The following is a 12180-nucleotide window of genomic DNA, read 5'->3' on the forward strand; positions in this document are numbered from 1 at the left end:
TGGCAGAGGTGACACCCAAAGTCTGATGGATACAGGTTTGTGCTTCTGAACTAATCTGGCTCTGTGCTATTTGAACTGAGTCGCAAGGCACAAACTGAGGCTTTAAAAGACAGTATTCAAACACTTGGGGAAATGAAAGGGCTACATAGACTTGTAGGACCCCTGCAAATGAGAAATATTTTGGGAATATCCATAATCAATGCGAAGGGAGAGGGTCACCACATCATTCCAACAGGCTGCTGTGAATCATAAACCCAACAGAATGCTAGGATCAGACACAACACGGAACACAAAATTATTCCATCCCATACATTAATTGCCAATCCTCAAAAAATACACATTAGAAATTAAAGAAAAATTAGAGAAGGATAACTAATTATTGTGTTAGAAAACAAGCCATAAAAATGATGAGTTCATGTCCTTTGTAAGGACATGGATGAAGCTGGAAACCATCATTCTCAGCAAACTATCGCAAGGACAAAAAACCAAACACCACATGTTCTCACTCATAGGTAGGAATTGAACAATGAGAACACATGGACACAGGAAGGGGAACATCACACACCAGGGCCTGTTGTGGGGTGGGGGGAGGGGGGAGGGATAGCATTAGGAGATACACCTAATGTTAAATGACGAGTTAATGGGTGCAGTGCACCAGCATGGCACATGTATACATATGTAACTGACCTGCACATTGTGCACATGTACCCTAAAACTTGAAGGATAATTAAAAAAAAGAAAGAAAACCAATGAAAATCTATGAAAACAAGAGACCAAAATATGGCAATTTTGGAGATTTGAAGGCTGTAAATTCATAGAAATGTAAATATGGTAATATAGACTTTTTCACTAAATCCTAATATGCCAGACCTAGAGGATACAACTCAAAGCTTAAAAGACGTAGTTTTATCTCAATGAAAGGAGGTACTACTTTATAAGAACATTTAGCTAAAAATAGGAAAATGTTCATGCAGGGTTTAACTAGCAAATAATAAAATATAATTAAAGTAAGGTAGGGTGTTTGAGAAAAAAGAAAATCCTAAACATTTTGAGGCTGACATCATGGAATTCATCTAAGCTTTTTACTATGTATCCATTGGCACTACTTCCAAGGCTGAGTTGGACAGATCATCTGTGTTTCCAAATACTGACGTTCTTAAGTTTTCAAGATGTGAATAAAACCCACGAGTCACTGCTAGAATGGCTATTGGTCCTTGTATATACAAAGAGTTTCCATTTCTAGAGTTAGACATAAGAATACACTTTAGCCAGGAGCAGAATTATGGGGCATTGTGCCATCCCAGCCACCATCCCCTGAAAACCTGCCCTTCTAGCTATGTAACTGTGTAACAGCTATCACAAAACTTAGTGCCATAAAACAGCATCCACTTTGTTTCATAATCTTACAAGTCACAAATTTGAGAAGGGCTCAACTAGGTGATTCTTCTGCTCCATGTGTCACCAACTGGGGTCACTCGTGCTATTCAGCTGGTGCCTGGGCTAGGCCGGAGTGCCCATGATGTTTCTTTCATGCACCTGATGTCTCAGCAGAGATTGCAAAAGGCTGGGTTCTGCTGAGCCCCTCTCCCTCACTATGTAATATCAGGGTCTCTCCACACGTTTACTTCAGCAGAGTAGTTAGACTTCTTATCTGATGGCTGATGTAAGATCAGGTGCCAAGAACAGAGGAAACTGTCAGACCTCTTAAAATTCAGGCTCACTACTGGCATCATGTCACTTCTGTTGTACTCTGTTGATCAAAGTAATCCAGGCCAGCTCAGATTCAAAGGGAGAAGAAATGGATCTCTCAATGGCAGGAATTTTAAATAACTTGAGGCCATCTTTAATTCACCACAGATGCCCTTAAAAAAAACCGTCAGGAACTGAAAGACATCCCCGTCTGCACTTAAGGAAAGCCAGAACGAAATTTTCCTGGACTAAATTCTTTTTCAATAAAAAAAAGATAACTAGTTCTACATACCTTAATATTCCTGTTTTTTTGTTTTGTTTTGTTTTGTTTTGTTTTTTCTAGATGGAGTCTCGCTGTGTCGCTCAGGCTGGAGTGCAGTGGTGCGATCCTGGCTCACTGCAAGCTCCGCCTCCTGGGTTCATGCCATTCTCCTGCCTCAGCCTCCCGAGTAGCTGGGACTGCAGGTGCCCGCCACCACGCCCAGCTAATTTTTTTTTAATATTTTTAGTAGAGACGGGGTTTCACTGTGAATATTTCTGTTCTTAACCCAACAAAAAGAATATTCCCAGGCACATATGGAAGTTTTCTGTTCCTCAGTTTGCCCATATGTATATATGTGTATGCATCGTATGGAATATGCATTCATCATATTCACGTGTTGAAATTCTCACCCCCAAGGTGATGGTGACCAGCCTGGCCAACATGGCAAAACTCCATCTCTACTAAAAATACAAAAATTACTTCATTGTAAGTAAATTAGCCAGGCATGGTGGCAGGTACCTGTGGTCCCAGCTACTTGGGAGGCTGAAGCAGGAGAATCGCTTGAACCCAAGAGCAGGAGGTTGCAGTGAGCCGAGATTGTGCCACTGCACTCCAGCCTGGGTGACAGAGCAAGACTCCATCTCAAAAAAAAAAAAAAGAAGAAGAAGAAGTGAGGCTTTCATTAGGTGACTGAGTCATGAAGGCCTTCATGAATAGGGTTGATGCCTTATAAAAGAAGCCTGAGAGACCCCTTCGCCCCTTCTGCTATGTGAGGACACAACAAGAAGGTGTCATCTGTGAGCCAGAACACAGGCCTTCACCAGACACCAAATCTGCTGGTGACTTAATCTTTGACTTCCCAGCATCCAGAACTATGCAAAATAAATTTGTGTTTTTTATAAGCTACCCAGTCTATGGCATTTTGGTATAGCAGCCCAAATAGACTAACAGAGGCATCTCTTAATACATTGCATTACATAATCATTACAATAACTTGGCAAGCAGAGATTATTAGCCCAGCATCACAAACTATGACCTGAATTTGAAGCCAGGTTCATTATGACTGTAAAGCCTACAGTCACATTACAAATGTAGTAGAGAAATAACTATTGGCAAGAATTTGAAGCAACAGGAACTCTCCTACACAGCTGAGGAAAGCATACGTTGTTGCAGTCATTACAACCAATTTGGAACACACTTATTCAAAAGCATATCTTGGGTGACCCAGTATTTCCAATACCAGATAAATTTCCTAGGGACACTCATGCACATGTACACAAGAAGATGTGTACATGTATTTGTAACTTCATTGTTAGTAACACCAAAGAAACAGGAAACAACACAAATGTCAATCAATAGTAGAACAGATAGCTAGGTGGTAGTGTGTTCATACACTGGAATATGCAGAGGTGAAAATGAAACACGTGGAACAGCATACATCCACAAGGATGAATCTTAAAAATCCAATAATAATAATAGACACTGGGGACTCCAAAGAGGAAGGAGAGAGGAGAGGGCTAAAAAAAGTACGCATTGGGTACAATATTCACTAATTAGGTGATGGGTACACTAGAAGCCCAAACCTCACCATCATGCAATATATTCCTGTATATTGGCTGAATTTTGTGTTTTATGTTTTATCACCTTACTTCTTCATAGTTTTATCCTCAATGTTGTATTTTAACTAACATATTGTTCATTTTTTATGTTTTAAAGCTTTATACAAATGGAATCATAGGTATTTATCTGTTACATATCCATGTAACAAACCTGAACATGTACCCCTGAATCTAGAAAAAATAAATAAATAGTAACATGAAAAAAAATCTAAAAAGAAAAAAAAGGAAATCTAATACTGAGACACTGGAGTAAGCCAAAGATGAATCCCTAGCTAGGATTCCATTTGCATAAAGCATAAAAACAGAGAAAAAAAGAACAATATAGTAGTTTAAATGCAACATAGAGGATAAAACTATGAAGAAGTAAGGTGATCAAACACAGAATTCAGCCAGGAAGAAGAGGGATGTGATCTGACAGGAACACACAAGGGGCATCCAGAATACGACAGTGTTTTATCTCTTGACCGAGGTGGGAGTTGTTTCACTGTTTTTCTTCTGACTAAAGTTCATTCTTTACACAGCTAACTATCTCAGTTATTCTCCTACCATGTTTCAATACCCACAGCTACTTAGCCACACTGCAGCTATCTGTTGATTGCTTTCCCATCATCCATCCAGCATGACTGGGCAGGATGAACTACCGTGATTGATGTCCCTGCTCCTACACTGACCAGCTCCCACCGAAGGTCCATTAATACACCAGGGCAATCTGCTTTAATATGTGTTTGAAGATCTGTTACACAAAAAGATAGGTTATTGCTTTTCTAATAAATCTCCAAGAAAGAACATTTTTTTATTTTTTAACTTATTTTGGTAAAACATATTATTCTCAAGTTTTCCTTTGCATCTCACTTTTTAAACCATCACCAAATACCACTGTGAGATATGTTACTTTAGAAGCAAAAGACTCATTATATCTATATGGAAAGAGTAACCATAGTCTTCACTATAAGTAAATTTGTCTATATTTGTCATGTACAAAGAACAGGAAAAACATGTTTATAGCTTGATATTGCAGATAGATGTAATGAAAGAGGATGGGAAATTTCACTGCCCCAGTGTAGAAAAACAAAATCATTAGAGAAGTAAACAATGCATTTAAATAATGCATTCTATTTTGCTAATAGATATGCTAGAGCAAATACAGATTTCTAAAATTATCAGTTTTCCACTCCACAAAGGAAATAAATATGATAACTAGAAAAATCCAAGTGAAATATATTTTATTTCTGCTTGTTGGCATAAAAGCAAAGCAGAAAGACTTCTTAGGGGTTTTTCCCCCTTTAACAATAAGTTAATGTCAAAATAACTGAAGAATTTAACATTACAACTCTCTCTCCCTCACATCAAGGCCCTAATAGCTCTTAGTTCAACAGGTAACTATTAAGTCAAAACAAAGCAAATTAAAATATATTCCCTGGAGGTCACACTTCTACCAGATTAAAATGAGACAGTAAGTTATGCATCAGGTAAGAAAAATTATGCTTCTAGAGCAATTTAACAAGAAAGTATTTTTCTCTACTCGTGAAACTTTTAAAAATTGGCAGTTTGACACTGTTGGTAAACTAGCACAGCCACTGTGAAGAACAGTGTGGAAGTTCTTCAGAAAACTACAAATAGATCTACTATATGATCCAGCAATCCCACTACTGGGGATTTATCCAAAGAAAAGGGAATCATTATATTGAAGAGATATCTACATCCCCATGATTATTGCAGCAGTATTTACACTAGCCATTATATAGAATCAACCTAGGTGTCCAACAATAGATGAATGCCTAAAGAAAATGTGGTGTATATTTCTAGCCTGGCGCGGTGGCTCACGCCTATAATCCCAGAGCTTTGGGAGGCTGGGGCATGTGGATCACGAGGTCAGGAGTTCAAGGTCAGTCTGGACAACATGGTGAAGGCCGGTCTCTACTAAGAATGGAAAAAATTAGCCGAGTGTGGTGGTGCACGCCTGTGGTCCCAGCTGCTTGGGAGGCTGAGGCAGAGAGTTGCTTGACCCCAGGAGGCAGAAGTTGCAGTGGGCCAGGACTACGCCACTGCACTCCAGACTGGACAAAAGAGCAAGACTCTGCCTCAAAAAAAGAAGGAAAAAGAAAAGAAAGAAAGAAACTGGTTTTCTAAAAAATAAGAAAATCTGAATAAAGTATGGCTTTAGTTAATAATACTACATCAATATTGGTTCACTACTTATGAAAAAATATACTATATTAACATATATTAATAATAAATTGATGTATGTTTATGTGAAAAAAAAGAAAAGAAAATGTGGTGTATATACACACACACAATTAAATACTATTCAGCCATTAAAAAAGAATGAAATCTTGTCATTTGCAGCAACATGGATGGAGGATATTGTGTTAAGTGAAATAAGCCAGGAACAGAGAGTTAAACACAGCATGTTCTCAATCACGTGGGAGCTTTAAAAAGTGGATTTCATAGAAGTAAAAAGTAGAAGAGAGGATACTAGAGACTGGGAAGGGCAAGGGAAGGAAGGGATAGGGAGAGATTTGTTAAAGTACACAAAACTGCAGCTAGATAGGAGGAAGAAGTTCTAGGGTTCTCTAGCACTGTAAGATGACTATAGCTAACAAGAATATATTATATAGCTTCAAACGACTGCAAGGAGGATATTGAATGTTCCCAACACAAACAAATGACAAATGTTTGAGATGACGGATGTGCTAATCACTCTGATCTGACCACTATACATTATATACATCAAAACATCACTATGCACCCATGAATACATACAATTAGTTTTTGCCAATTTACAAAGATAAAATTTGTAAAGTAAAAACAAAAACAAGTAATGGGGAAAGTGAAAAAAAGGAAAAAGATAAATCTTAGAAGCCACATGAGACTGGTGTCAGTCTCTACAAAGCTGGAAGTGGGTAAAATCTGTCCTCACCTTCTCCAGTTTCCCTCTCTGCTCTTCTTCCTCTGGTTTCCCTTCTGAACTCCTCTTCTACATGTCACAAAGGATGAATCTTCTCAGGGTTTGGTCCTGTGCCCTCCTCTCTTCTCTCTACATTCTTGGGTGCTTTCATTTATCCCCACAGGAACACTGTGTCTTATATTTACCGAGAGCCTATTGGCCCAGGGCTTACAGTCCATTGGATAGTCACCTGAATGTCCTAAAATCAACACATTCCCAAATGAAAACCTCACCTTCTTTGTGAACCTCCTTTTGTATTCCTCCTTTTAGATTGGTGACATCAACTTTTCTTTACCTCACCCCCATGTGCAATGATTCACTAAGTCTTATTGATTATACTTCTGAAATATTCTTTTTTAAATGTGTCTTATGTCCAAGCTCACAATCTCTGTTAACTCTAAGAGACAACCTTCTAAATAAATGGCCTTTGAATCTCAAGGAACTTTCTCCCAAACTGTGTTTTTTTTTTTTGGTAACAGTTTCCTCAAAGTTATGTTTTAGAACTCAGATCTAATCATGCTGTTTTTTTCTATGTAAACAGAAAAACAAAGAACAAAAAAATTGGTAGTCTGGCCAGGCACAGTGGCTCACACCTGGAATCCCAGCACTTTGGGAGTCTGAGCCAGGTGGATCATGAGGTCAAGAGATTGAGACAATCCTGGCCAACATGGTGAAACCCAGTCTCTACTAAAAATACAAAAATTAGCTGGGAGTGGTGGTGCATGACAGTAGTCCCAGCTATGCGGGAGGCTGAGGCAGGAGAATTGCTTGAACCCAGGAGGTGGAGGTTGCAGTGAGCCGAGATTGTGTCACTGCACTCCAGCCTGGTGACAGAGCAAGACTCCATCTCAAAAATAAATTTAAAAAAACAAACGTGGTAGTTTGACATATTCTTGACATATTCCATTTCTTTTTAATTTTATAAAAAATACATTCCCAAATCATGTGATTTTTCTATTACATATGCTTAAGATAACTATTTTCAAAGTAAAGAACAAAATCAAGATATATGATGAGGGTTTATGTTTGCCTTTAGTAGTATTAAATAGGATTCCCTAGTAACACTCATTATCATTATTAATATAATACTAGATTTCCTAAATCTTTCCTAGACAATAGGGAACATAAGTAATATAAAATCAATTCTACCATTTTGTGCTAAGCCTTGTATATTATCTCTAATCCTTAGAACATCCATGCAAGGTTGAACTATTCCCACTTTGTACATGAGGACATTGAAGCTTAGAGAAGTTGAACAATTTGCTCAACACTGCATTGCTGGCAAATGGCCTGATGGGGATTTGAATCCAGATCTTCTATTACTCCTATGTTATTATGGAATGTGTTAAAGTTGTTATAATCCAAGAGCTTTATTTATACTTATGTCAGTTAAAATACAGCTTTTGGGCCAGGCGCGGTGGCTCACGCCTGTAATCCTAACACTTTCGGAGGCCGAGGCAGGCAGATCACTTGAGGTCAGGAGTTCGAAACCAGCCTGGCCAACATGGTGAAACACTGTCTCTACTAAAAGTACAAAAAACTTAGCCAGGCATGGTGGTGGGCACCTATAATCCCAGCTACTTGGGAGGCTGAGGCAGGAGAATTGCTGGAACCCGGGAGGCAGAGGTTGCAGTGAGCCGACATCAGGCCACTGCACTCCAGCCTGGGTGACAGAACGAGACTCCATCTCAAAAAATAAAACATATGTTTTTTTTTTTATTATAACAACTTTAACACAGCAATGCCTGCCACAGATGAGAAAATTTGTAATGTTTCCAAAAGGCCATCATTTTAAAAGTTTCGACTCTCAAGGAGTGTTTTCTGCTATTTGAAACTTGATTAGAACATAGATTCATCCATATAGCTACTACCCTTACAATAACACAAAGGTTGATGGAGGTGAATGTTCTAGACTAGCAGTCAGTTGTAAATATTATTGCTGACAGTTAACTAGAAACACAATATTCAATAAAGATATTACATATCCACTAAAACTCAAAGCACAATTTTAAACTGATCTTTACTTGATGAGTTTAAACTCAGAATCCTACATAAAAGAGACATCTTTGGAAAATAATATAACCACATCCATTTTCAAATAGATTTGCACATTACTGTTTGAGATTTTGAAAAACACTGTACTGACAAAACTCCCTGTGTTCCAGTAATAAACAAGATTCTGATTCTGGACATACTGCAGTTCTCACAGTAGGAGCAGAAAGAAAAAAAAAGGGAAAAAAAGAACAAGAGAATAAAAATAAGGAGGAGGAAGTGGAAGGATACAGAAAGAAAAAAAGGAAGAAGGAAGAAAAGGAAAATGAAGAAGAGGAAGAGGTAAAGGAAGAAGAAAAGGAATGACAGAAGAAGAGGAAGTGGAGAAGAAGGAAGAAGAAAAGAGGCAGGAGAATGATAATCTGCTATGATAGTCTAACTCCAGATAACCATTTGGAATTCTGTTCACAGATCTTTGGAACACCTCCACGTTTTTCTGAGTACTTGATTTACATTGCTCTACTAGACACTACTTGGGGCCAGACCAAAAAAAAAAAAAAATGACTAAGTCATCCCTGTCACTAAATATAGACACTGCCACCAGAGAGCAGACTCTGTACAATAAGTTGGAGCTGGCCTCATTAGGAGTATGGAGTTCAACTTACCAAGAGTGGAAATAGAACTATTATTTGTTGATTACCTACTAGGTTTCTGGTCTTACGTTAAGTGCTTTACATATATTTTGTCACTTGTATTATTATTAAATTATTATCATAATATTATTTTTATTTTATTGGTACATAATTTTACACAGTTATAAGGTACTTGGGATATTTCAATGCATGCATATGTTGTACGCATCTCTTGTTAAGCAAATCATGGTTATGGTACACCCATCACCTCAAACATTTACCATTTCTTTGTGCTGAGAACTTTCCACATCTTCTCTATTAGTAGTGATCTTGACATATACAATAAGTTATTGATAACTATAGTCACACTATTATACTATTGTAGACTAGAATTTATTCCTTCTATCTAACCATATTTTTGTACCCATTAACTAACCTCGCTTTATCCTGTCCTCCCCCTACCCTTCCCAACCTCTGATAATCATTCTACTCTACCTCCATGAGATCAATTTTTTTTAGCTCCCACATAAGAGTGAGAACACGCAATATTTGCTTTTCTGTGCCTGGCTCATTTCATATTATCATAATATTATTATAGTTGTTTACAGATTGGAAAACTGTGACTTGGGGAGATTAAGTAACATTTCCATGGTTGCACCCAAGTAAATGGCAGCTCAGAATTTAATCCTGCTTGACTTTATCTATGTTTATGTCCTACCTCACTGCCCTACACATGTATGGTGTTTCTTAGTGATATATTTTAAATAGTAGCTCAAGCTTCCCTTCCCCGTACTTCTCTTTGAGGAGAAGAGCTGATGTGGGTAGAGACCAAAGTCAATGCAACTGGGCTATGGGATTATGGAGTGAAGTTTTCAGAATAGGTCAAAGTCTCTTGTGTCTACTTTGCTTGCTGCCTTCTTTAGCCACCCATTCTTGGCTTCTCACTTGCCTAGACTTAAGTACAGTGTGAGCAAAACTATTTGAGGGGAGGGATAGCCATGTGTGCTATTGTCCATGGTCCTGAAAGAGCATGCACATTATGGATTGCTTCTCTAGGAAGTAGATGTGGCTATGGACCTGGAATAGGGACACCAAACCTAGCAGAACCAGATGTGATCAAAGGAAACTGAGGCACAGAGTTGATGGCTTAAACAGCACTGTCCAATAGAACTTTCTGCAATGATGGCAATGTTCTAATTCTGCACTGTCTAATGCGGTAGCTACTAGCTACATGTGGCTATTAGGCTCTTGAAATTTGACCAGTAGACAACTAATTGTTTAAGTTTATTTAACTTTAGCTAATTTATATTGAAATAACTACGTGTGTGCCATATTGGACAACACAGGTTAGATCATCAATACTAAGCTGTTTACTGAAAACACAGATTCTTGGGTACCATGTAAGATATACTAAAATCAGAATCTCTGAGGTAAGCTCAGGTATGGGCATTTTTAACCAGAAGTTCCTGTGCTGATTGATGTTTGAGAACCAATATCCTACCAGGCATTTGTGTCAGCCTTCTAAAAGTCCCTACCTGTGCCCACTAATGCCTGCCACTTTCACCTCGTCCTCAGGTTCGTCCCGACTTAGCGTGTTTAATAGCCGCAGCCTCACTGTCGGCCTTGCCTTCAAACCTGAGACCCAGTGGCTCAGGATGGTTGCAAAGCTTCCACAACCACCATCGCCCCTCAACACCCTGCATTCCAAGATTCCTTGAAGACCAACTTTAAGGGCACTCATGACAGGTAAAGTCTACACACCTGACTAACACTGCCCTGAGCATAGTACTCCCAAATTCATATGCTGTTTGTCCTCCTCTTCCTGTATTTTTGTCTAGTTCAAAGAAATAGGCATTTGCCTTGGTCTCTGCTTTCTTAAGCCTCTTGTCCTCACCTTAATCCCCTCGGTTCTAGGGCTAGTTCCCATTCCTCTGCCTCAGATGGATCCTCATCTCCATAATCTCCCTCCATGGTCAGGATGTGTGAAAAGCTCTCAAGACCTCTACCCTCCTGACTTGCAAATTAACTCACCTAGAATGAACCTCTATGTTCTGAGGAATTACCAATTTATCCATTAATTTGGTAAATTTTTGAAACGCTGAGCGTTGGATTCCCAGTTCTCTGTAGCTGAGTCCATTTCTCCAAGCTTCACATCTCTTCCCCTCCCAACTGATCCCATTACCCAGGTTCCAGCATGCTACACTCCTGAGTGCACCTGAGTTAAATATGTTTAATGTAATTATGAAAGCCAGCGGTAAAACTAAACAATTATTTCCAGGACTGTAAATTCAATGTCTATTAAAGTTTTCAGGTACATGCCTCCCCATCACCATTCGCCAACTGCCACCACCCATACACATGCAGACACACACCATACAACGTTTACACTGATGTAACACTTCAAAAATAATTTCCCATGTATTGTCATGTTTGACTGACATAGTGTATAGATTATTACACTAATGATTCCATATAAATGAAGCCTCTACCCTCAGCATTGTTCCTTCTTTCATTTACCCTGGGCTCAGCCATGTGACTTACTTTGGCTAACAAGATATCAGCCAATATGACACAAGGAGAGGACAGGTAAACACTTGCACACTGGGATTTGCCTTCTTGAAATCATTGTCATTGTCATGTAAGAAACCTGGTCTCCACTGCAAAAGCAGCCACACAGAGAACTGAGGTATTCTGCTGACAGTCCCAGTTGACTGCCATATGAGAGTAAGGCCAGCTTGGATCATCCAATTCCAGTCAAACCTCCAGATCACTGTGTCTATATGAGGGGCCCCAGGAAAGATCAACAAAAGAACTACCCAGCTGAACCCAGTCCAAATGTTGGCAAATAAATTATTCTGTTTTAAGCCACCAAGTTTTGAGATGGTTTATTACTTAGCACCAGATAACTGATAGACAAAATGATTCTGAGAAATAGTATTATTATTCCTATTGGTGAATTAGGAATGTGAAGTTCAGATAGATTAGGAAATTTATCCAAGGTTCCAGAGCTAGAAAGCAGCAAAAAGAGGCCCAGAACTT

General features: G+C 38.8%; 1 protein-coding gene across 1 annotated transcript in view; it reads right to left on the reverse strand.

The window, feature by feature from the left end:
* Positions 1 to 12180, reverse strand: part of ZNF800 (zinc finger protein 800) — a 248557-nt gene that overhangs the window by 123555 nt on the left and 112822 nt on the right. The window lies entirely within an intron of this gene.

The sequence above is a fragment of the Pan paniscus genome, chromosome 6, assembly GCF_029289425.2.
Source record: "Pan paniscus chromosome 6, NHGRI_mPanPan1-v2.0_pri, whole genome shotgun sequence".
NCBI classification, from domain to species: Eukaryota; Metazoa; Chordata; class Mammalia; order Primates; family Hominidae; genus Pan; species Pan paniscus.